The sequence below is a fragment of the Heloderma suspectum genome, chromosome 6 (genome assembly GCF_057233095.1).
Source record: "Heloderma suspectum isolate Gila_16-S chromosome 6, 16-S_ref, whole genome shotgun sequence".
Taxonomy (NCBI): Eukaryota; Metazoa; Chordata; class Lepidosauria; order Squamata; family Helodermatidae; genus Heloderma; species Heloderma suspectum.
In genome coordinates this window covers 78,628,564-78,650,831 of record NC_139463.1, presented here as the reverse complement: position 1 = coordinate 78,650,831, position 22,268 = coordinate 78,628,564, and the positions used below count along the sequence as shown (strand labels likewise).

Sequence of the window (22,268 nt, the reverse complement as noted above, 5' to 3'; positions counted from 1 at the left end):
TGTAAAGAACAATATTGTTTAGAAACCTGGAATGTAAGATCAATGAATCAAGGTAAGCTGGAGGTGGTCAAACATGAGATGGCAAGATTGAACATCGACATCTTGGGAATCAGCGAACTAAAATGGACAGGCATGGGCGAATTTAATTCAGGTGACCATTATATCTACTACTGTGGGCAAGAATCCCTTAGAAGAAATGGAGTAGCACTCATGGTCAATAAAGGGTGGGAAAAGCAGTACTGGGGTACAATCTCAAAAACGATGGAATAAACTCAATATGAATCCAAGGCAAACCATTCAACATCACAGTAATTCAAGTCTATGCCCCAACCACTGATGCCAAAGAAGCTGTGGTTGATCGGTTCTATGGAGACCTACAACACCTTCTAGGACTAACACCAAACAAAGATGTCCTCTTCATCATAGGGGATTGGAATGCCAAAGTAGGAAGTCAAGAAATCACCAGGATAACAGGCAGGCATGGCCTTGGTGTACAAAATGAAGCAGGACAAAGGCTAATAGAGTTTTGCCAAGAGAACGCACTGATCATAGCAAACACTCTTTTCCAACAGCACAAGAGGCGACTCTACACATGGACATCACCAGATAGTCAATATTGAAATCAGATTGAGTATGTCTTTTGCAGCCAAAGATGGAGAAGCTCTATACAGTCAGTAAAAACAAGACCTGGAGCTGACTGTGGCTCAGATCATGAGCTTCTTGTTGCAAGATTTTGGCTTAAATTGAAGAACGTAGGCAAAACCACTAAACCATTCAGGTATGACGTAAATCATATCCCTGATGAATATGCAGTAGGAGTGCACGAAAGCCACTTACCTGGTCTCGCAGCTTGCTTCGTGGGGGGGGGAGGTGCTTCACTGCTCCCCCCAAAGTTCAGGCCGGGGGGGAGGCTTCCTGCCTCGCCCGGCCGAGATTCAGGCTGGGGGGGAGGCTTCCCACCTCGCCCGGCCGAAATTCAGGCCGGGAAGGAGGTGCCTCGCCTTGCCCGGCCGCGAAATAAAAAGTAAAAAAAAATAACCGCCCCCGTGATAGGCTACGTGACGATTTACGTAGCCTATCACGGCTGACTTTGCAAATCTAGCCGTGATACGCTACGTTAATCGTCACATAGCCTATCATGGGGGCATTTGGTTTTTTTTTACTTTTCTTGGAATGGCGGTGGCGGCAGCTGGTCAAAAGACCGGCTGCCGCCTCTGCCCCTGTCGAAGACCTGACGAACCGCCGCCGGGACCCGCCGCCTGGAGGGACATTCGGGAAAGGTAAGTCCCGTCCCAGGGGGGCGGGGGGGTGCAAAGAATTTCTTCCCGAAACTACTTCGGGGGGCCGAACACGTTGGCACGTGTTCTCCCCAGAAATTCTCCCCCATCCCTAATATGCAGTGGAGGTGAGGAATAGATTTAAGGGATTAGACCTGATAGACAGAGTGCCTGAGGAACTATGGACGGAGGTCCATAATGTTGTTCAGGAGGCAGCAACTCAATCCATCCCAAAGAAAAAGGAATGAAAGAAAGTAAAGTGGCTGTCTGAGGAGGCTTTACAAGTAGCTGAGGAAAGAAGGGAAGTGAAAAGAAAGGGAGAAAGGGGAAGATATATCCAACTGAATGCAGAGTTCCAGAGAATAGCAAGGAGAGACAAGAAGGCCTTCGTAAGTGAACAATGCAAAGAAATCAAGGAAAACAATAGAATGGGAAGGATGAGAGATCTTTTCAAAATAACTGGAGATCTCAAGGGAACATGTTGTGCAAAGACGGGCATGACAAAGGACAAAGAAGGCAGGGACCTAACAGAAGCAGATGAGATTAAGAAGAGGTGGAAAGAATACACAGAAGAACTATACAGGAAAGATCTGAATGTCCCTGATAGCCATGAAAGTGCAGTCACTGAACTTGAGCAAGACATCCTAGAGAGTGAAGTCAAGTGGGCCTTAGGAAGCAATACTAACAACAAAGCTAGCGGAGATGACAGTATTCCAGCTGAGCTATTTAAAATCCTAAAAGATGATCCTGTTAAAGTGCTACACTCAATATGCCAACAAATTTGGAACACTCAACAGTGGCCACAAGACTGGAAAAGGTCAGTTTACATTCCAATTCCAAAGAAAGGCAAAGCCAAAGGGTGTTCAAACTACAGTACAATTGTGTTCACTTAACATGCCAGCAAGGTTATGCTCGAAATTCTACAAGCTAGGCTTCAGCAGTATGTTAACCAAAAACTACCGGAAGTAGAAGGTGGGTTTCCAAGAGGTAGAGGAACTAGAGATCAAATTGCCAACATTCACTAGATCATGGAGAAAGCAAGAGAATTCCAGAAAAACGTCTATTTCTGCTTCATGGACTATGCTAAAGCCTTTGATTGTGTGGATCACAACAAACTCTGGCAAATTCTTAAAGAGATAGGAGTACCAGACCACCTTACCTGTCTCCTGAGAAACCTGTACGAGGGTCAAGAAGCAACAGTGAGAACCAGACATGGAACAACTGACTGTTTCAAAATTGGGAAAGGAGTATGACAAGGCTGCATATTGTCACCCTGCTTATTTAACTTATATGCAGAGTACATCATGAGAAACAGGGGGTTGGATGAATCACAGGTCGGAATTAAGATTGCTCGGAGAATTATCAACAACCTCAGATATGCAGGCGATACCACCCTAATGGCAGAAAGCAAAGAGGATCTAAAGAGCCTCTTGCTGAGGGTGAAAGAGGAGAGTGCAAAAGCTAGTTTGAAACTCAACATTAAAAAAACTAAGATCATGGCATCTTGCTAGGGATGTACGAAAGTCACTTACCTTTTCGCAGGGGTGATTCGCGGTGGGGGGGAGGCGCTTTGCTTCTCCCCCTGAAGTTCAGGCGAGGGAGTGGAGGCATCCCACCTCGCCCGGCTGAAATTCAGCCCGGGGGGGAGGTGTCCCTCCTCGCCCATCCGAAATTCAAGCCGGGGAGAAGTGCCCCGTCTCCCCGGCCGTGAAAGAAAAAGTAAAAAAACAAACCCGTGATAGGCTACGTAACGATTAACGTAGCCTATCATGGCTAGATTTCCAAAGTCAGCCATGATAGGCTACGTTAATCGTCACGTAGCCTATCATGGGTGACTTTGGGAGGAAAAAAAAGTGTGCACGCAAATGGCGGCGGCCCATGGGAGCCGCCATTTGTGTTCCTTATTTTGGCACATCTAGTCTACGTAAAGATTTACGTAGACTACAGCGAAAATAAGGGAAAGCTATTTGCATTGCCCTTATTTTCGCCGTAGTCTACGTAAATCTTTACATAGACTAGACGTGCCAAAATAAGGAACGCAAATGGCGGCGCCCATTGGCCGCCACCCACCGCCATTTGCATATGCACTTTTTTTTTTCCAAAGTCACGCGTGATAGGCTACATGATGATTTACATAGCCTATCATGGCTGACTTTGGGAATCTAGCCATGATAGGCTACGTAAATCGTCACGTAGCCTATCACGGATGTTTGTGTGTGTTTTTTTACTTTTTTATTTTGTAATGGTGGCTGCGGCAGCCGGTCGGGAGACCGGCCACCGCCCTTGCCCCCGACGAAATGACGCCGAACCGCCGCCGGGACCTGCCGCCGGGAGGGACATTCGCTGAAGGTAAGTCCCATCCCGAGGGTGGGCATCGGGCCAGCGGAGAATTTCCCCAACACTTTTGGGGCGCCGAATGCCTTGGTGTTCGGCCTCCCGAAGATTCGTGGAGAAATTCTCCGCAATCCCTACATCTGGCCCCATCACTTGTTGGCATATAGCAGGAGAAGAAATGGAAGCAGTGACAGATTTTATTTTCTTGGACTCCAAGATCACCACAGACGGTGACTGTAGCCATGAAATTAAAAGACACTTGTTCCTTGGGAGGAAAGCTGTGGCAAACCTAGACAGCATAGTAAGAAGCAGAGACATCACCTTGCTGACAAAGGTCCATATAATCAAAGCTATGGTTGTCCCAGTAAAAATGTATGGCTGTGAGAGCTGGACTATAGGGAAGCTTGAGTGCCAAAGAATTGATGCGTTTGAACTGTGGTGCTGGAGAAGACTCTTATAAGTCCCCTGGACTGCAAGGAGGTCAAATCAGTCAATCCTAAAGGAAATCAACCCTGAGTGCTCATTGGAAGTGCAGATACTGAAGCTGAAGCTCCAATATTTTGGCCACCTAAGGCAAAGAGAAAACGCTCTGGAAAAGACCCTGATGCTGGGAAAGATTGAAGGCAAAAGGAGAAGGGGACCAGAGGATGAGATGGCTAGATAACATCACCAGTGCGATGAATATGAACTTGAGCTAGGGATGGCGGAGAATTTCTCCCCGAAACTTCGGGGGGCCGAGCGCCAACGTGTTCGGCCCCCCGAACAAGTTTCGGGGAGAAATCCTCCGCACCCCCCCCCGCACCCCGCACCCCCCCCGGGATGGGACTTACCTTCCCTGAATGTCCCTCCCGGCGGCGGGTCCGGCTGGCGGTTCGTCCGGTGTTCGAGCGGGGCGGGAGCGGCACCCGGTCTTTTGACCGGCTGCCGCCCCCTCCATTGCAATGAAAGAAAAAAAAAACACACGTCCCCTGATAGGCTACGTGACGATTCACGTAGCCTATCACGGCTAGATTTGCAAAGTCAGCCGTGATAGGCTACGTGAATCGTCACGTAGCCTATCACGGGTGACTTTAAAAAAAAAAAAAAAGTGTGTACGGATAATGGCGGCCCCCATAGGGAGCCGCCATTCCCCTTCCTTATTTGGTCGCTGTAGTCTACGTCAATGTTTACATAGACTACGGCGAAAATAAGGGCAACGCAAATAGCGTTGCCCTTATTTTCGCCGTAGTCTACGTAAACATTGACGTAGACTACAGCAACTAAATAAGGAACGCGAATGGCGGCTCCCTATGGGGGCCGCCATTCGCGTACGCGCTTTTTTTTCTTTTTTTTTTAAAGTCACCCGTGATAGGCTACGTGACGATTCACGTAGCCTATCATGGCTGACTTTCCAGATCTAGCCATGAAAGGCTACGTGAATCGTCACGTAGCCTATCAGGGGACGTGTTTTTTTTTTTTGTTACTTTCGTGTTCGCGGCCAGGCGAGGCGGGAAGCCTCCTCCCCGGCCTGAATTTCGGCCGGGCGAGGCGGGAAGCCTCCCCCCCCGGCCTGAATTTCGGCCGGGCGAGGCGGGAAGCCTCCCCCCCCGGCCTGAACTTCGCAGGGGGAGCAGCGAAGCGCTCCCCCCCACCGCAAAAAAGCTGCGAGAAAAGGTAAGGGACTTTCGTTCACCCCTAACTTGAGCACACTCCGGGAGAAAGCGGAGGACAGGAAGGCCTGGCGTGCTATGGTCCATGGGTCATGAAGAGTCGGACACGACTTAACAACTGAACAAAAACAACATAAGAATTTAGTGCTAAACACATAGTCTCTCAGACTTCCAATTGCTTCCAATTGAATAGGCAAAGGACACTGACAGGCTTGACAGAACAGAAAACTCCTCAATTTACAGATTCAAACTCTTAGTCCATATGGCTTTAACGTGGGGGACAAGTCATAATTTTTATACCACTCATACGCCTGCTTGTTTGTTTTCTTCCAAGCAATTTTGTTCTCCCAGCGTTACAAACTGCCACACTTGGTATTCATTTAACAATAACATCACAGCTACTGATAAGGCAGAAGTCAAATAGTTTACACTAAATATATCTTGAAATTGCTGTCCTGTTGGTCTGTCTCAGATAGATAGATAGATAGATAGATAGATAGATAGATAGATAGATAGATAGATGGGTGGATAGATGATAGATAGATAGATAGATAGATAGATAATACATAACAGATAACAGATAATAGATATAGATAAAATCTGTTAGCCATCCTTCTTACAAATTCAATGCAGGAGAGAAACTAATTGCATAGTACCTTTCTGCAGATAAGAAGTGAGTTCAGTGTTAGGTCAGCTCCTGACTGAGAAACATCTGTATCAATGGACACATAAACGACTAATTACATAGAGATACTTGCACTTCTCTATTTTTCTGAACTCAAACATCTGAGGGGATTTAATCACACAGGGAGCAATCAGGCACATAGGCAAATAAGTCACAATTCAATTCCAGATATTACAACTTTCTCTTTGTCTTTTTTTTTTTTTAAAAAAAAAGAAATTGGGGCTGTTCTGGCTAGTTCCACTAAGTGGGGATGGATTAATTTGCAAATGTATCAAGATCCCATCCAAAATTATAGGGTAACCTATGTTAAAGACAAGACAGATGAATCACATCCCACCGTTATAGCCAGAAAACAATGGGATAGTAACTGCTACAACTTGTATTTAGAAAATGGCTCAATGGATTGCTTTGAAACTTGGCAGTGTAGGAGATGTCCATGCCGATTATGAGGTAGAAAGGATAAGACATGGCTTGTTTTGCTAGGTCAAAATTTGATCAATGACTCCAGCAGTATTATCAGCAGTATTTTTCCCCATAGACTTTACTAGGGGTGCACGAAAGTCACTTACCTGGTCTCGCAGCTTGCTTCACGGTGGGGGGGAGGTGCTTTGCTGCTCCCCCCGAAGTTCAGGCCGGGGGGGGAGGCTTCCCTCCTCGCCCGGCCGAAATTCAGGCCGGGGGGGAGGCTTCCCGCCTCACCTGGCCAAAATTCAGGCCGGGGAGAAGCGCCCCGTCTCCCTGGCCGCGAACTTCAAAAGAAAAGTAAAAAAAAAAAAGCCCCGTGATAGGCTACGTAACAATTAACGTAGCCTATCACGGCTAGATCTGCAAAGTCAGCCGTGATAGGCTACGTTAATCGTCATGTAGCCTATCACCGGTGACTTAAAAAAAAAAAAAAGCACGTACGCAAATGGCGGTCCCCATAGGGAGCCGCCATTTGTGTTCCTTATTTGGTCGCTGTAGTCTACGTAAAGATTTATGTAGACTACGGCAAAAATAAGGGCAAGGCTAAACATTTACGTAGCCTATCATGGTGTTTTTTAAAAATCTAGCCATGATAGGCTACGTAAATCTTTATGTAGACTATCACTTCTTTTTTTTAACTGGAAATGGTGGTGGCAGCAGCCGGTCAGAAGACCGGCCACCGCAGCCGCTGCCGCTGAACCGTCGCCGGAGCCGCCGCCACCAGGAAGATCCGCCCAAGGTAAGTCCCATCCCGGGGGGTGCGGGGGGGCAGACCATTCCACCACCGATTTCGGGGGGCCGAAAGTGCTGGCATTCGGCCTCCCCGAGATTCATGGCGGAATTCTCTGACATCCCTAGTCTAAGTTTCTAAACATTTCCCCCCTAAAACACCCAGACTGATACACATCTTGGTATATTTCTTGGGCAGATAACTCACAAAATTCAGAGAAGATTAAGCAAAATCTGAATGATTACTGTGTCCCAATCTATACATTAGCCCAGAAGGCATGGATCACTTCAGTTTGCTTTGAAATATGGACCAAATGAAATCTTCTTCCATCCCTGGCATTTTGTCCAATAAACCTGAATTATTTCCAAGATGTAATTACATGATCTATTGTTTCTGAAACAATTCCAGGTCCAATGTATACTATCAATACTAATTGTCAACCTTTATTCTGGTACCATTTATTTATTAATATTTATTTATTCAAGTTACCTAGAGGCATCTTTGTCCCAAATAGCAGATATCAATTCTTATTTCTCAAGGAGAAGGAGTCTGATGATGATGATGAAAAAGAAGATGATAATAGTAATTTAAACTAACAATTGTAACATTATGTTTGTTTTCTCTTCAGAAAATACCTTTTTGTGATATGGATGGTGGGAATCACTCACCTGTGTCTCAATTCATTTTTGAACCTTTCTCTGATGTACATGCTATAAATATCATCCTGTTCTTACTGGTGCTGGCTTTGTGTCTTGTCACCCTGATGGGAAATGTCTTCATCATAATCTTTACTTTGACCAATCCTTCTCTTCAGTCTCCTATGTATTTCTTCCTCCGGAATCTACCTTTTCTAGAAATTAGTTACACTTCAACTGTCATTCCCAAAATGCTGCCAAACATCCTGTCAGAAGACAAGAGCATTTCTTTCATTGGCTGTGCCACACAAATGTATTTATTTGGCTCCCTTGGAATTGCAGAATGTTGCTTGTTGACAGCCATGGCATACGATCGTTATGTGGCAATATGTCACCCTTTGCATTGCACAGCCATTATGAACAGGATAGTTTGTCTGCAGGTCTCTGTGGTCTGTTGGGTCATTGGAGTGTTAGTGGTTTTGGTGCCAGCAACCTTAATTTTCACTCTACCCTTCTGTGGGCCCAACAGGATCAACCACTTTTTCTGTGACCTTCCTCCACTTCTCAGACTCACCTGTGCACTTATCAAAATGAGATAATCATTTTTACTGTCACTGTAGTCTTCATAATGATTCCCTTTCTGCTTACTCTGATCTCTTACATCTGTATCCTTCGTACCATCCTGAAGATGACCTCGATAGGGATGTACGAAAGTGACTTACCTTTTGCGGATTATGTTGATGGTGAGGGGGGAGGTGTTCCATCCCTCTCCCCGGAATCCTCGACAGGGGGGGAGGCGATTCGTTCCTCCCTCCCCCGGAATCCTTGATGGCCGGCTGTGCTCTGCGGCAGCTCCGTGGAGCAGCCAGCCAGGCCCAGCCCAGAGCTGTCCACAGCCGGATTTCCAGCCGTGGAGGGCTCTGGGGGGGGGGACCGCGTATGCAAATGGCGGCTATGGCCGCCGCCATTTGCGTTCCTTATTTTTGGCCATCTGAATCTACGTAAATATTTACGTAGACTACGATGACGAAAATAAAGGGGAACGCAAATAGCATAGCAGGCGTTATTTGTGTCCCTTTTTGATTCTACATTTTAGCCTACGTAAATCTTTATGTAGGCTAAAACGGCAAATCAAAAAGGGACACAAATAGCGCCTGCTATGCTATTTGCGTTCCCCTTTATTTTCGCCATCATAGTCTACATAAATATTTACGTAGACTAAGATGGCGAAAAATAAAGAATGCAAATGGTGGTGGCCGTAGCTGCCACCATTTGCGTACACAGTTTTGTTTTGTTTTTTAAACCCACCCAGCCATGATCGGCTATGTAAAGATTTACGTAGCCTATCACGTCATGTTTTTTTTTTAAAACCTAGCCATGATAGGCTACGTAAATCTTAACATAGCTTATCACGTCTTTTTTTTTTTTTTTTACAAGACTGGAAATGGCAGCGGCAGCACCTGGTCGGAAGACCAGCCGCCATCGCCGCCGGAGCCGCCGCCACCCGGAAGATCCGCCACAGGTAAGGCTCATCCCAGGGGGGATCTGCGGGGGGCAGGGGGGTGGCAGGTTATTCCGTCACAGAGTTCGGGGGGCCTAATGCACTGGAATTCGGCCTCACCGAGATCCGTGGTGGAATTCTCTGCCATCCCTAGTCCTTGGCCATAGGCAGAAGCAAGGCCTTCTCCACTTGTTCACAGTGGTGACTCTTTTCTATGGATATGGAATTCTGAAATATCTGAGATCTCAGTCTGCCTATTCAATGGAAACTGGCAAAGTGCTCTCATTTTTTTACAGTGCTGTGTGTTCTATGATGAACTCTTTAATCTACAGCCTCCGGAACAAAGATGTGAACGATTCCCTGAAGAGCTTGATGGGCAGAAAGGTATTCTTTTCTAGAATGTAAATTAATTCTATTTTTTCTGTAATATTCTAAGATGGGATGCTATCAATATCTAGATTTTGGCAATATGACAATGGCATAAGGACATTCATTCATATAACTTGGTGTTGCTCAGTGATAAATCACATATCTACTATGACATGTAAGAGCCTAATTATGAGAATGGATCATTACTGCTAAAACCTTGAATGTATTACTATACTAGATATCAAAAATGTGGGAGATGAGCACAAATAAATCCAGTTTTGATAAGACAACAAAAAGGCTATTGCTTGCAAGCACCAATTTGCACCCTTTCAATTGTGTGGAAGGACAGAGTGCTGCCAAGATCTGATGGTTAGATAGAAGAAAAGTCTGTCCTTGTAGGGGTGCATGAGCATTCTCATGTTCATGGGGTGAGCTTTTACCATCACCCAACCCAAACACTTGCCAAAGGTGCAAAAGCACAGAGCAGAACTTTTGCCCCCACTACCTCCACCACCTCCAACAAATTATCTGTAGTGATGTCAGAGAATTCCACCACGGATCTTGGTGAGGCTGAATGCCAGTGCATTAGGCCCCCTGAACTCTGTGGCGGAACAGCCTGCCACCCCCCCGCCACCCCGCGGATCCCCCCCGGGATGAGATTTACCTAGGGCGGAAGTTCGGGACAGCAGCGGCTCCAGCGGCGGCTCCGGCAGCGGTGGCAGCTGGTCTTCCGACCGGCTGCTACAGCCGCCGCCATTTCCAGTCTGTCCCCCCCCCATTCGTGATAGGCTACGTAAAGACTTACGTAGCCTATCACTTCTCAGTTAAAAAACAAAACGCATATGCAAATGGCAGTGGTAGGGATGTACAAAAGTCACTTACCTTTTATGAAATTTGATTCACAGTGGCAGGGAGGTGCTCCGTCCCTCCCCCTGAAATTCTGGCTGGGGGGGAGGCGTCCCGTCCCTCCCCCCCGAAATTCTGGCCAGGGGAGAGGCGCCCCGTCCCTTCCGCCGCGAATCCTGCTGGCCGGGTCTGCAAATGGCGGCGACCATAGCCGCCACCGTTTGTGTCCCTGCAGTCAGCTGTGATAGTTAACACGGCTGAGTTAAAAAAAAAAATACCGCACGTACGCAAATGGCGGCGCCCATGGGCACCGCCATTTGCGTTCCTTATTTTGGCACGTGTAGTCTACATAAACATTTACGTAGACTATGGCGAAAATAAGGGGAACGCTATTTGCCTTCCCCTTATTTTCGCCGTAGTCTACGTAAATGTTTACGTAGACTACACATGCCAAAATAAGGAAAGTAAATGGCAGCGCCCATGGGCACCGCCATTTGTGTACGCGCGGTTTGTTTTTGTTTTTTTCACTCAGCCATGATAGGCTACATAAACATTAGGGATGTATGAAAGTCACTTACCTTTTCGCAGGGGTGCTTCGTGGTGGGGGGGAGGCGCTTTGCTTCTCCCCCCGAAGTTCAGGCGAGGGGGGGGAGGCGTCCCGCCTTGCCCGGCTGAAATTCAGGCAGGGGGGGAGGCTTCCCGCCTCGCCCGGCCGAAATTCAGGCCAGGGAGAAGCGCCCCGTCTCCGTGGCTGCGAAACAAAGTGTAAAAAAAAAAAAAAACCGTGATAGGTTACGTAACGATTAATGTAGCCTATCACGGCTAGATTTCCAAAGTCAGCCGTGATAGGCTACGTAAATCGTTACGTAGCCTATCATGGGTGACTTTGAAGAAAAAAAAAGCGTACGGAAATGGCGGCGCTCTATGGGCGCCGCCATTTGCGTTCCTTATTTGGTCCTGGTAGTCTACGTAAAGATTTACGTAGGGACCAAATAAGGAACACAAATGGCGGCGCCCATAGTGCGCCGCCATTTGCGTACGCGCTTGTTTTTTTTTTCAAAGTCACCCGTGATAGGCTACGTAACAATTTACATAGCCTATAACAGCTGACTTTGGAAATCGATCCATGATAGGCTACGTTAATCGTTACGTAGCCTATCACGTTTTTTTTTTTTTACACTTTGTAACGGCGGCGGTGGCAGCCGCCCCCGCCCCCGACGAAAGGCTGATGAACCGCCACCAGGACCCGCCGCTGGGAGGGACATTCGCCAAAGGTAAGTCCCATCCCGGGGGGGGGCGGAGAATTTCACTGCCGATATCGGGGGGCCGAATGCATTGGCGCTCGGCCCCCTGAAGATTCGGGGAAATCTCCACCATCCCTAGTAAACTTTTACATAGCCTATCACGGTATTTTTTAAAAATCTAGCCTTGATAAGCTACGTAAATCTTGACGTAGCCTATCACGTTTTTTGGTTTTTTTTTTAACTTGGAAATGGCAGTGGCGGCAGCCGGTCAGAAGACCGGCGGCCGCAGCCACCACCGCCGAACCGCCGCCTAACTGCCGCCGCAGCCGCCGCCACCAGGGAGATTCACCCAAGGTAAGTCCCGTCCCGGGGGGGCGAGGGGGTGTAGACCGTTTTGCCACCGATTTCAGGGGGCCGAATGTGCTGGCATTCAGCCTCCCCAAGATTCGTGGTGAAATTCTCTGACATCCCTACTGGCTACAGCCACCGCCATTTGTGTTCCTTATTTTTGGCCATCTTAGCCTGCGTAAATATTTACGTAGGCTAAGATGGCCAAAAATAAGGAACGCAAATGGTGGCGGCCGTACGTGTTTTTTGGGGTTTTTTTTACCCAGATGTGATAGGCTATGTAAATAAGGGCCATTTGCATCCCTGGTAGCCAGCGGCCGGATGTCCAGCTGGTGGTGGAGCCAACTGGTGGTTCTGCAGAATCCCCGCAGAGCGGAGCCGGCTGACCAGGATTCCGGGGGGAGGGACAGAGTGCCTCCCCCCCCCCAGTGGACCCTGGCGGATCCAGGTAAGTGGGGTTTTGTGCATCCCTACTTATCTGAAGGAGGGATAGGCAAACTCACCCCCATCTGTGCCACTTGCTGGACCTTTCCTATCACTTGATACTGCTCATCACATGCGGCAAGCTGCTGGACAGTCTGTGGGTTTCTGGTGCATGGAGAGTGGCAACCTACTCCTCTGAGCCCCTTTTTTTTGCAAAATGGCAGTTCAGCCTTTTCCATAAATACTGATTTTATGTAGGGATGGTGGGGAATTCCGCCACTGATTCCAGTGAGGCGGCCCCCCGGAATCCGTGGCGGAATGGCCTCCTGCCCCCCCGCCCCCACGCAGAATCCCCCCGGGACGGCACTTACCTGGGGCGGATTGGGCGGCAGCTCTGGCGGCGGCGACTGGTCTCCTGGCCGGCCGCAGCAGGGCTGCTGCCACCACCATTGCCATCCTTGGACCATGATAGGCTACGTAAGAATTTACATAGCCTATCACGGCTAACCTAAACAAAAAACAAAAAATGCAGCGTACGCAACTGGTGGCGGCTACGCCAGCCACCATTTGCATTCCCTATTTTTTGCTGATTTATCTAACGTAAATATTTACGTAAGATAAAACGGTGAAAAAAAAGGGGAACGCAAATAGTGTAGTGGACGCTACTTGCGTTCCTTCATTTTTCCACCGTTCTAGGCTATGTAAATATTTATGTAGGCTAGAATGGCGAAAAATAAAGGAACGCAAATAGCGTCCACTACAGTATTTGTGTTCCCCTTTAATTTCACTGTTTTATCTTATGTAAATATTTATGTAAGATAAATCAGCAAAAAATAGGGAACACAAATGGCGGCCGCCGTAGCCACCGCCATTTGCGTATGCTGCATTTTTTTTTCAGGTTAGCCATGATAGGCTACGTAAATTCTTACATAGCTTATCATGGTTGTCTGGCTGGACACAAATGGCGGCCTCTACGACGGCCGCCATTTGTGTCCGCACCAGGCCGTCCACGGCCGGAAATCCGGCAGCCAACGGCCCTGGCTGGCTGCTATGCTGCCTGGCCGCGGAGCAGAGCCGGCAGTGGAGGATTCCGGGGGGGAGGACTGGATCGCCTCCCGCCCCGTTGAGGATTCCGCGGGGAGGGACAGAGCAAAGGTAAGTGAGTTTCGTACATCCCTAATTTTACGTAAATGGCAGCCATAAAGAGGGCCAATTAGGCAACTTTAGAGACATCAGTGGTCTAAGTAGACCATTTATGCCTGTAACATTGCCTAAATGGGCCTCTTTACAGCCACCATTTACATAAAATTGGCCTTTACGGAAAAGACCGAGCCGCCATTTTGTGCAGAAGTCTGCTGCACTTCCCCAACTTGGATACTCACCAAGCTGGGCAAGCACGGTGGTCTACGGACCCCAGTCCGGGGGGGCCAAGCTGGTGGTAATCCACCAAGCTCAAGCCCCCAATCAGGCTCCACCACCACCATCCATCCCTCATCTGAAGTGGCAGGAAACCAGTGGACATGGTGAGTGATGACAGAGCCCTGGCATAATATCCTTTTCCATCAGTGACAGGGCTGATATTACCATGGAATAGTCCAAGTCCCATCCCAAGCCAGAGAAGATGCTCTGCTAAGGCTCTGGGACCACCTGCTGCCTCCTCCCTTCTTGTTATGCCCCATAGTAAGTTACTGAGCCTTGGGGCAGGGAAAGGGGGAGGTGGTGCTGAGACTACTGAAGTAAGTAGGGTTAACTCTGTTCACATTATATGAGCATACCAGCATGGGGACCAATAGCAATGATTTTTCCATGGTAAATTGGAGCTGATTGTTAGGGATGGCAGAGAATTTCTCCACAAATCTCCAGGAGGCCAAATGCCAATGCTTTCGGCCCCCCGAAATCGGTGGGGAAATTCTCCGCCCGCCCCGCCCCCCCGGGATGGGACTTACCTCTGTTGAATGTCCCTCTCGGCGGCGGGTCCCGGCGGCGTTTCGGCGGCGTTTCAGCGGGGGCAGGGGCAGCGGCCGGTCTTCAACCGGCTGCCGCCGCCGCCATTTCCCAGTAAAATAATAATAATTAAAAAATGTGATAGGCTACGTAACGATTTACATAGCCTATCATGGCTAGATTTTCAAAGTCAGCCATGATAGGCTAAGTAAATCGTTACGTAGCCTATCATGTGTTGTTGGTTTTTTTCCATAACTTTTTTATTTCGCGGCCGGGGAGACAGGGCGCTTCCCCCCTGCCAGATTTTCAGCAGCGAGTGATGGTGCGCCTCCCCCCCAGCCTGAATTTCAGCCAGGAGGGATGGGGCACCTCCCCCCCACCAAGAATTTCAGGGGGAGAACCGAAGCGCCTCCCCCCCACCATAAAGCAAGCTGCAGGATCAGGTAAGGGACTTTCGTCCATCCTTACTGATTGTCAGTGTGATTGTGCTATAGGGTTATCCCTTCTCCTTTTGCACAGAGGTCCCAGTTCTGATTTGACCTCTTCCTGGCACACCATGGTATTAAACTGATCAAGACCTCTATAGCCACATATCCTCAGCCACAGATGCTTATTGATATTCAAGTTATGGGATGTAAGACCACAAAACAACCTTGCGACTGTGTTACAGTGGTTCTGGTCCTACCTACCAGGCAGATTTCAGAAAGTAACATTGGGGGATTATTTCTCAGCCCCTTGGCAATTGAGCTATGGGGTACAGATGTGTTTCTTTGCTACACAGTATGAAGAGAGCCCCTTTCTTACCACACAGCACAGAAGCCTAACGTATGTGATAATGTTTATTTATTTTCATTTATTTATAATATTTATATACCACTCCATATCAAAGATTTTGTAGTGGAGAACAGCAGGATGAAGGAATAAAATCTCATAATTCAAACAATTAAAGCATTTTAAAAGAACAGATACTGAACATAGTAAACTGCGGCTGGTCACTCAGGGCAGGCCTCTTGGAATAATGACGTCTTCAGGAGGCGCGAACGCAACACAATGTTGGTGCCTGCCTGACCTCCAAAGGCAGGGAATTCCATGGGAAGGGGGCCACTACGCTGAAGGCTCTCTTTCTGGTGGACTCAAACCGGGCCATAGGTCCACGTGGACCCACCAGAAGCAAGCCCTCTGATGACCTCAGTGACTGGGCAGGTTAGTAAAGAAGAAGGTGCTCTCAGTTATCCTGTTCCCAAGTTGTTTAAGGCTTTGCACACTAGTACTAATACCTTAAACCTGGCCAGGTAGCAAGAGGCAGCCAGTGCAGCTCCTTCAGCAAAGGAGTTACATGATGAAAGGGGGCATCTCCTGACAACCACTGAGCTGCTGTATTCTGTGCTAGCTCCAGCTTCTGGACCAGCCTCAAAGGCAGCCCCATATAGAGCATGTTGCAGTAATCCAGTCTTGACATTACTAATGCCTGTACCTAGGGATGTCACGAGTGTCCAGTTGGGGCTCGAAGCCCAGTGAGAAGTTGCTGGTTCGGCCTCACAGACACTAGCTCATGGACCTGAGATCTTGCCCAACTCACTGCATGCTGAGTCAGGCAAGAGCTTGGGTGCCTGCTCCCTCAGCAAGGCCGCACCTCTCCTCCTCTCCCCATCCTTGCTACAGTGGCAGGGGCATGGGAGAGGCTGGTCATTAAATGACCAGCTTGTCCCTTGCCACCGCCACTGTAGCAGGTGGGGACAGAGGGAAGAAGGAAGCACCTATCCTCTTCTCTCCCTCCCACCACCTGCTGGAGGCCAGGGTGAGAGGCTGGGGGCTGGCTGCTATCACCCTCCTTCCCCACGCCAGCCCTTGACAGCTGGCATGAGGAAGAAGGGTGATGGTGGCATCTCAGCACTCTCTCCCTGGCTTCCTCTAGAGAAGGCCAGAGAGAGAGGGTGGGAGTGGGTGTGCTGAGGCCCTCCTTCCCCATGCCAGCCCTTAACAGCCAGTGCGAGGGAGAGGGGTAGCTTGCAGGCAGGCTGGGCAAGCAAGGAAGCTCACTGAGCAGGCCTGGGCTGCGCGAGCTGCGGGTGTCAGGAGAGCCCTAGCTGCCTCTTGCAGTCCCCACCAATAGCCAACTCAGGACACAGATGACGAGGAATTCTTTCCAAGACTTTATTCCTTTATTACTTTATGACTCTTTCAGAATACTAGTTGCTAGTGCCAAAGCAAGGAAAAGCACTGGGGAAAGATAGGCGAGTAGGCTAAGCTCCAGGTAAGGCAGTTTGTCCCCATTTGAAGGAGAATCACGGGAAGACCCTGAACTTATGGGCTAGGGAGAGATCCTCCCTCTTTCCCTTGGGTCCTCAGGACACAACCATTGCTTGCGCGCCAAATGAGCACTAAGCCTCCTTTCCGCGCCCTCCATCTGTCGTCACTCCCTACATCTGTGCCAAGCGTCCAGCAACCCCCCCTCCAGTGCTCTCTCACTGCCAGGGTCACTATCTATCCCAGGAATGCTGGCAGGTAGGGATGTACGAATCCCTTACCTTGTTTCGGTGGTGGCGTCCGCTGGAGGGGGGAGGTGCTCTGATCCGGTCCTCCCCCACGGAATCCTCGATGGCCGGCTCTGCTCCGCAGTGGCTCCGAGGAGCAGCCAGCCAGGCCAGGGCCGTCCACAGCTGGATTTCCGGCTGCAGACTGGCTGGTGCGGACGCAAATGGTGGCCACTGTAGCGGCCACCATTTACATTCAGCCAGGGAGCCGTGATAGGCTACTTAAGTCTTTACGTAGCTTTTCACAGCTGGGTAAATAAACACACACACAAAAAATGGCATACGCAAATGGCGGCTACGGCAGCTGCCATTTGCGTTCCTTATTTTTCACCATTTTAGCCTATGTATATATTTACATAGAGTATTCCAGTGAAAAATAAGGGGAACGCAAATAGCGTAGTGGGCGCTATTTGCATTCCTTTTTTATTCGCCGTTTTAGCCTACGTAAATATTTACGTAGGCTAAAACGGCGAAAAATAAGGAACGCAAATGGCGGCCACCATAGCCGCCGTCATTTGCGTATGCCGGTTTTTGTTTTTGTTTTGATTGGCTTGCCATGATAGGCTATGTAAATACTCACGTAGCCTATCATGGCAAAGACCAGAATGCAAATGGCGGCCGTGGCAGCCAGTTGAAAGACCAGCTGCCGCCGCTGCCACCACCACTGGAGCTGCTGCCACCCGGAACATCTGCCCCAAGTAAGTCTCATCCCAAGGGGAATCTGCATGGGGGCGTGGGGGGGCGGGCCGTTCCATCATATATTTTGGGAGGCTGAATGCCAGTGCATTCAGCCTCACTGAAATCCATGGCAGACTTCTCCACCATCCCTAATGGCAGGAGGAATTTCTGCCAGCTGCTGTGCTTGTGAGAGATGAGCGAGCTCCTCTCCCACGGATTGCTTTTCCTCCTCAGAATCAGAACTGCTCTGGGGCTCTATGGACACAGTTTCCATCCTGACAGCGGGGGCAGTTCGTCAAGCTCCCTGATCCCAGATGGAGATGGGCTTGTCCATCCCTACCTGAACCACTGTGGCCAAGCTATCCCTGTCCAGGAGAGGCTGTAGCTGGTGAACCAGCGGAAGCTGGTAAAAAGCACTCCAAGCTGCAGCAGCCACTTGGGCCTCCAGCAACAATAACGGATCTAGGAGTACTCCCAAATAGGGATGGGGGAGAATTTCTCCCCGAACCTTCGGGGGGCCGAGTGCCAGTGCATTCGGCCCCCTGAAATTGGCGGTGAAATTCTCCGCCACTCCCCCCCCCCGGGATGGGACTTACCCCCTCCGAATGTCCCTCCCGGCGGTGGGTCCTGGCGGCGGTTCGGCGGGCTTTCATCCGGGGGCGGCAGCCGGTCTTTTGACCGGCTGCCGCCGCCGCCATTACAGCTGAATTTAAAAAACAACAACCCCGTGATAGGCTACGTAACAATTAACGTAGCCTATCATGGCTAGATAGGCCGCTTAACAAGATCAGCCTCGGATGGCCTTCTCTCTGTCCCATCAGCCAGGACAGCTAGACTGGTGGGAACGAGGGAGAGGGCCTTTTCTGTGGTGGCCCCCACTCTGTGGAACTCCCTCCCTAGGGAACTCTGTCATGTCCCCTCTTTAATGAGCTTCCATTGTGCATTAAAAACGTTGTTGTTCAGGAGGACATTTGGGGTGGGTTAGGGTATTTTAGAAAATGTTTTTATTATAGAATTTTATTGTTTTAAACTGTTTTTATTGTATGTTGTACATCGCCCAGAGTGGCTGGGTGACCAGCCAGATGGGCGATTAATAAATTTAATAATAATAAATAAATAAATAAAATAGATCTGCAAAGTCAGCTGTGATAGGCTACATAAATCGTCACGTAGCCTATCACGGGTGACTTTGGGGGAAAAAAAGCGCGTACACAAATGGCGGCGGCCCATGGGCACAGCCATTAGCGTTCCTTATTTGGCACATCTAGTCTATGTAAAGATTTACGTAGACTATGGCAAAAATAAGGGCAACACTGCGTTGCCCTTATTTTCTCCGTAGTCTACGTAAATCTTTATGTAGACTAGACGTGTCAAACTAAGGAACGCTAATGGCGGTGCCTATGGGCCGCCGCCATTTGCATACGCGCTTTTTTTTTTCAAAGTCACCCATGATAGGCTACGTGACGATTTACATAGCCTATCATGGCTGACTTTGAAAATCTAGCTGTGATAGGCTGCGTAAATCATTACGTAGCCTATCACAGGGCTTTTTTTTTTCTTTTTCTTTTGAAGTTCGCGGCCGGGGAGACGGGGCGCTTCTCCCCGGCCTGAATTTCGGCCGGGCGAGGTGGGGCGCCTCCCCCCCGGCCTGAATTTCGGCTGGGCGATGCAGGGCGCCTCCCCCCCCGGCCTTAATTTTGGGGGGAGAAGCAAAGCACCTCCCCCCCACCGTGAAGCAAGCTGCGAGACCAGGTAAGTGACTTTCGTACATCCCTACTCCCAAACTATGGACCTGATCTTTCAGATGGAGTGCAACCCCTTCCCGAACAGGCAATGCACCCAGCTCCTGGACTTGGGAACCACTTACCCACAGGGATTCTATCTTGCAGGGATTCATCTTCAGTTTATTGGCCCTCATCCAGCCCATTACTGAGTTTAGACACTGATCCAGGACTTGCACAGCTCCTCCTGAGTTGGCTGTCACAGGGAGACAGAGCTCTGTGTCATCAGCATACAGATGGCATTTAGCTCCAAATCCCCTAGTGACCTCTTCCAGCAGCTTCATATAGATGCTAAACAACATTGGGGACAAGATGGTGCCCTTTGGCACCCCATAGCTCAATTGCCAAGGGGCTGAGAAATAGTCACCCAATGTTACTCTCTGAAATCTGCCCTTAAGTAGGACCGGAACCACTGTAGCATGGTGCCTCTGATACCCATCCCACGGAGTCGATCCAGGAGGATACCATGGTTGATGGTATCAAAAGCTGATTAGAGATCAAGCAGTATTAACAGGGTTGCACTCCTATTGTCCCTCTCTCGATAAAAGTCATCCATCAGGGAGACCAAAGCCGATCCAGTCCCATAACCAGATTAAAACCCAGACCAGAATGGGTCTAGATAATCAGCATCCTCCATGAGTGCCTGCAGTTGCTCTGCCACAACAACGCTCTTAAGCACCTTCCCTAAGAAAGGGGTATTTGAGCCTGGGAGGCAGTTGCCTAATACCATTGGGTCCAGAGTGGGCTTCTTCAGAAGTGGCCGTACTACTGCCTCCTTAAGGACAGCAGGGACCACCCCTTCCCATAGGGAAGCATTTATCACTCCCTGAACATACATGTTGTGCATATGTAAGAATGTGTATATGCATGAATGGGCTACAGGTGTGTGTGTGTATGTGGGGTGTATACATCATCCCCACCAATATTTGTATGGGCCCTGCCTACCACTGGTATACTGCCTTGAGGGGGAACAAAGTCCCCCACCCCTGCTCTAGACCAAGGGTACAAAAAGTACCCACCACACAGGCCACATACAGCTCACCAAGCTGTTCCTGAATCTTTTGCCATCCCCCCCCCCCAAATGGGCAGCACTGCCTGGGGCTTCCCTTCCTGGTGCTCACATGGAATTCCCTTCCTTACCTCCAATCTTGGATGAACTTCCCTTGCTAGCAAGACAAAGCCCAAGCTTTCCATAGGTAGCACTAATGCTAAAGGGAGTATCTTCCCTTATCTCCAATCTCTCATGTGGCTGCAGTCCTCTTTTCACTTATCTGGGAATAAGCCTCATTGAACTCACTGGGACTTACTTTTGACTAAACATATAAAGAATTGTGGTGTGAGCCTACCAAATCACGCACACATTGGACTAAATGGTCTCAGCAGTAGTCTCCACTGGCTCTGGAGGAAGTTGGTGATTTTCACCAGTTCCTTCTCTTGCCACCCCCATGTCCCCAGAGAAGCTACTCTGGAAGGTCATGGGACTGGCTGGAAGAGTATGGGAAGTGGAACAGGGAGCTGCAGTGGGAAGAACTGGCAAAGATCACTATCCCACTCCACTTCCTTACTCCAGCAGGAAGACTCCACTGGGTTATGGTTTCACCTGTAGATGGGAGGAGACATTCCATTCATGGAGTGGAAAGTCTGGATCAGACCTAATCATTGGGCTGAATGGGATGTCATTGGGCTGAATGAGTCTTGAGTTGCTTCCATTTCTATGGTTCTGCTCAGGTTTGGGTTATTAGACCCGTAGAAAATCATGATTATCTTCCAAGGAAGGGGGTTGCTTGCATAATAAAGACCCATGGAGTTTTCAGCTCCAGTAGCAGGTAAATTAAATATGGAAACGCCTTTCAATTCCTCTTGAAAATCCACACCTAGTTTATACTTTATTTTAAGTCTGTTCGAGTGCTTGAAAAAGCAGCAGAAGAGCAACTAATAATTAAAATGAGATGCCTTAGAAATTTAATTTCTAACCCCAATTTTCAGCTCTATCAGAATCAGAATGATTTTACCATTTAACCAACAGGTGACAGGAACATTGCTCTAAAAACGATATGAGAGTAGAAACAGAGGAAATGGTTGGGTTTCCTAACCTATCATCAGTAGAATATGTTCCCACACTGGGCACCAGTGAAACATATATTTAGTAGCACTGTGAGAAGGAAGAACTACAGGTTCTATACAGGTAGGGATGTATGAGAATTTTGTTTCCATTTTTGATCCTGATTTACATATTTGTACCTTCTGGACCAAACATGGACTCAGATGCAATCTCCAGTTGAAGTCTGTACCTTTCTGAGTTTGCAATGTGATTTGCAGACCCCCAAAAATGTGTTTCATAGCATGCATTCATTTGAAAAACGTGAATGAAAAGATTCATACTTTTGAAAAATGTGCAGAAATTAGGGATGTCAGAGAATTTCCCAACGAATCTCCAGGAGGCCAATTGCCAACACATTCAGCCCCCTGAAATTGGTGGAGAAACGGTCCGCCACCCCCCCACCCCTCCATGGATGGGAATTACCTTCGGCAAATGTCCCTCCCGGTGGCGGCTCCCGGTGGCAGTAGGGCACTGTTGCGGCGGCGGCCGGTCTTCCAACCGGCCGCCGCTGCCGTCATTTCCAAGTTAAAAAAAAAACAACAACAAACATGATAGGCTACGTAAAGATTTATGTAGCCTATTGCGGGTAGATTTTCAAAAAACACCATGATAGGCTACGTAAAAGTTTACGTAGCCAATCACGGCTGACTTTGGGGAAAAAAAAAAAGCGTGTACACAAATGGCGGTGCCCATGGGTGCCACCATTTGCGTTCCTTATTTTGGC

The 22,268-nt window shown here is 48.8% G+C and overlaps 1 pseudogene; it reads left to right on the top strand.

The window, feature by feature from the left end:
• Positions 1-7,786: 7,786 nt before the first annotated feature.
• Positions 7,787-21,099, top strand: LOC146341327 (olfactory receptor 10A4-like; annotated as a pseudogene).
• Positions 21,100-22,268: the final 1,169 nt, after the last annotated feature.